Genomic DNA, 4,326 nt, shown 5'->3' on the forward strand with positions numbered 1-4,326 from the left:
TAGGCAGGTTAGCCAGGGTCTAACAAGGTGGAAGACAAGGGTCAGGGTGATGATCGTATAAATGCTAAGCACAAGGCAAATGTACCCTTTTGCTCATTAATGGTTGTATCTATATTACTTATTGTTAGTGGATGTCTCTTAGAGACCGATGACAGCATTTTGACTGAGATAAATTAAACAAGACTGTGTTTTGGCTTGATGTCCATGATTGTGCAGTGATCCATACAGTTCTAATCCGAATTATCTGCCTGTAATCACATGGATTAAGAATGAAAATAATTGTTTACTGCCTACCTTGAGTGTTTACTGGCCACGGTCCAAAGTGGGTGTAATCAGCCTTAGCTACAGTCAGTTCTCAAATCTGCTTGCACCTGTTCATTGTTGCTTTTACACACCATACTGTTTATGTCAAAAGCAGATATTTTTCATTACTCTATAGATTGCAATGTCCGTCAGGTGGTTGGTCAACAGACCCAACTCTCTTAACAACTATTGGATGGATTGTCATGAAATTTTGTAGGATTTCCCTCTAGTACTACAAGGAAGTTTGCATTTCTAGCTGTCACAGAAATGTCTCAGAACTAATGGATGGACTGCCTTGAGATTTGGTACACAAATGTGTGGTCCCTTCAGGTTGGATTGTAATAACTTTGCTGATCTTTTGAATTTTCCTCAAGTGCTGTCATCAGGTCAAAAGCAGACTTTTTCCAATTCTTTGGTTTATGACTGTTTGTGTTTGATGAACCCCAACCTGTGAAAATCTTGTAAGGAAGACTTTAACCCAAACCCTAATCTTTCCCTAACCAAGTGTTTTTTGTCCCTAAACCTAAGCAGAACCCAACTGCAGCATTGTCACATTATAAAACATAATTAATACAATGAAGAAAAAAGTACAAATTTTGCATAAGTTCCGCAAATCTAGTGTTTCAATCTAGACATAACCATTATATTCCCATCAGGCTCAGCTCTAGAACTAATATACTGATTAGCAAGTATAAGCATGCTAACACACAGACCTAAGATGGTATGCATGCCAAACATTCCTGCTAAACATCAGCATGTTAGCGTTGTCCCTGATGGCATGCTAACATGCTGATGTTAGGATCACTGGACCTAAGAACAGCCCCACCGAGTAACTAGCATCTTGTTCTAACTTTATTCAGAAGTTCAGTTGCGTCTGCAGCTCACATGCTAATCCAGAATCTGGTTTTGGGCTGAACATACCATTCAGGTTAAACTTTTTCTTTCCTTTTTTAATACATATGTGTTTTTTCTTATGGTGATTTAAGCCCATAGTTTACATTTAGTGAATTTTGAGCCCAAGATGCTATGACCTTTGTGAGTCCTAGTGGCTGTAGGCTACTGATATTTCAGTTTAAAATGCTGCTTGTGTTTCCAGTGATCTAACTTACTGCTATAACATCAGCATTGTAGTATATTTGTCTTTGCAAAAGACCTCGGTTGTCAGCTCTACTCGGTCTTGTTTTTGTGTGAGAATGAGAACAATGCTTCACAGAAATAAGGATGACAAACGTGATTCTGTGGTTAAGTTGGCTCAGTTGCTACAGTGTAAGTTGAAGCTCACCATTTTGGACTAAGCTAATTACATTACTGTATAAGGTACTGGAAGTAACAGGATTTGGTCAAATATGGTTTAATTAAGAATGATTGGTTCCTGTGGTAAGTTAATTATCAGTTACAGGCATCAAGGGAATAAAGTGAACAGCTCCTATATCGATTTACTTCCACAGGACAGCTCGACAAAACTAAGTTACTTAAGAGAATCAGTCCTCCCACAGCTCGGTATTAGGGAGCACTGTGGTTCATGTTTAGCGCAGGAGCAGCACAAGGCAGCAACACATTATGTCTCCTAATAGTCAGTGAATTGGATCACCAGCCACAGTCATTATCAGCCCTGTGTGTGTGCGTGTGTGTGCGTGTGTGTGCACGTGGAGGGGCCAGCAAAACATACAAAAGTGCTGGAGGGAGGGAGAGTAGAGGAATATGTCCAAACAGAGCACCCAATTAATATCGCATTGTTTCTAGTCAGTAAGCAGCAAGACAGAGGTAATACAGTGTTTTCTTTGGGTTACATAAAAAGCAGTAAACTCAGCCTTCGTTTAAATCCTTATTTCTATCATATTTCTTACTTTAGCATCGTCGGTAATAAGCGGAGATTAATTCTGATGACTGCTCTACGGCAGTGAGCTGTTAGTGTGAATCGGGGGGAAGATTGCTCCGTGGTCCATGCATAATAAATGAGCATAAAAACATACTGTACGTTCAAAACTACCCTTGAGATAAAAACAGGAAAGGATGCATCGTGGGTGATTTTGACTGGTACATTAGATCATTGATTCATACTCAGCTTGAGGAATGGTTGCAAGTCAATTGCATTATCTCACTGAAATGTTACCAGCCCTGTATATTCAATAATAAACAGCCTAAAGCAGTTAGAACAATGTTAATCATAGAGAAGAGAAAAGGGTCATGTCACTATGGTTTCTTATCATGGAACATTTATTTGCAGATTGATTAACCCTCAAACTCCTGCTAATATTGTGCTTTTTCACCAGGAGCAATGAAGGGAGACGGTTGATTTATTTGACTCAACCCTGTGGTTAAAGGGATAATCAGTGTATTAGCTGCAGTAGATGGCAGTCAGCAAGTCCCCAGTTTGGAAAAGAAAAGAGGCTGAACAATGAACTGCTCTGGACAGGGTCAGCAACAAAAGGTATTTTAGCCATCGTTGTACAAGTCAAATTTAACTTTCTTCAAACCAACCAAACTCCATAGGCAAAACCAGTCATTTTACCTTGCAGGACACAGCAGCTGCTGGTCTTCCGCTGCCTCAATCTGTTAGTTTCTTTTTGTTATTGTGTGACTTCAGTGAATCCAAACTATCCTTTTAGCACACTAAAGTCACACAATAGCACAAACCAACTAACAGATCCAGTCAGCAGTAGACCAGAAACTTGTGTGTTATGTAAAGTAAAATGACTGATTTTGCCTGTGAACTTTGGTTGGTTTGGAGACAACAGCGGTTCCCTGTCAGAAAGGGCTGTCTAACAACAAGGTAAAATGGTGAAAATATTTTAAATATAGCGCAAACTTAAATCCAGATTCCATGCTGGTGCTCCTCTCTGCTTCTCCAACGTGGGGGTCTGCTGATTGCCAGGACCTCAGACAACCCCACTTTAAATGATCAGAACTATCCCTTTACCAGTCAAATATACAAACCAACTGTCTCCCAGTATTGTTTTCTGGTGAAACAGCATTACCTCATGCAACCCAACATCAAATAATTCAAACTATCCTCTAAATATGTTTTGAAACAAGACTCAAAGCTCCACTATCAGGCTTTAGATATTGTGATATTCTTCAAAACTCCATAGATTTGATCATAGATGGCAAAGAAATGGACAAAACACATAGATGTTGGTCAAGGATGTTCTTTGGACTCACTAGACAAAAAGTCAGAAAATTACCAATAAAATTAATCATGTTGGAGCCATGGCTGTCAATACAAATTTTCACTGTAGCCTGGCCAGCATATGTTGATATCTGGGATATTTTTCTCTGGACCAAGTGTTAGATAGAAGGACAGATCGCCATTTAAAAAAAAATAAGAAAGCATTTGAAAGCTTGGCCACAAAGAGTCGGCAGACTTGTCAAGTTCTCTGCTGTACTGTCGGTGAGCCCTCTTGTCTGAGAGAGACTGAATTGAAATCCTTTTCGAATGTCCAAATACTGTATGACAGACGTAGATTGGCTGTGAGTCACCAAGCTGTCTTTCTCCCCGAGAGTTTGTACTGTGGTCGCTTAATGAAAGCTTCTCTAGACCTCCAGTGGTTTGAGTGCCAGCATGACTTTGAGTCATGGGAGTGTGACAAGGCAGTGAGGTGTGCAATAGAGTACACCAGACTAATAACTCTGGGCTTCGAATGGAAATAATTCAGCCTTATTGTCTTAAGTCAAACCTGGAAAAGAATAGAAATGAAAAGCCTCTATCTGATATGACTGATGAAGGGTGGGATGAATGGCAGGTGAGGACAGACAATATGAAGTTTACCTCCTCCAGCTAAACGCCAGCCAGCTTACAGAATCGGAGCGGAGCTGCGGGGTTAAAGAGGTGAGAAGTCTCCCATCGTGACAGGAGTGCGGCCATTATCACGCAACAGCCATGGGTATTAAATTGAGTTATTTCTGCCACGTCCAGCTGCCAGCTGGAGATAAGCGCTGTTTGGCTGAACCTGTGAACTTACCAGCATCTCTTGGAACCCGTCCTCACCACGTTAATTGATGTATGCACCTTCAGCACTGTTG

This window comes from Lutjanus erythropterus, chromosome 5, assembly GCF_056507025.1.
Source record: "Lutjanus erythropterus isolate fLutEry1 chromosome 5, fLutEry1.hap2, whole genome shotgun sequence".
Classification (NCBI taxonomy): Eukaryota; Metazoa; Chordata; class Actinopteri; order Lutjaniformes; family Lutjanidae; genus Lutjanus; species Lutjanus erythropterus.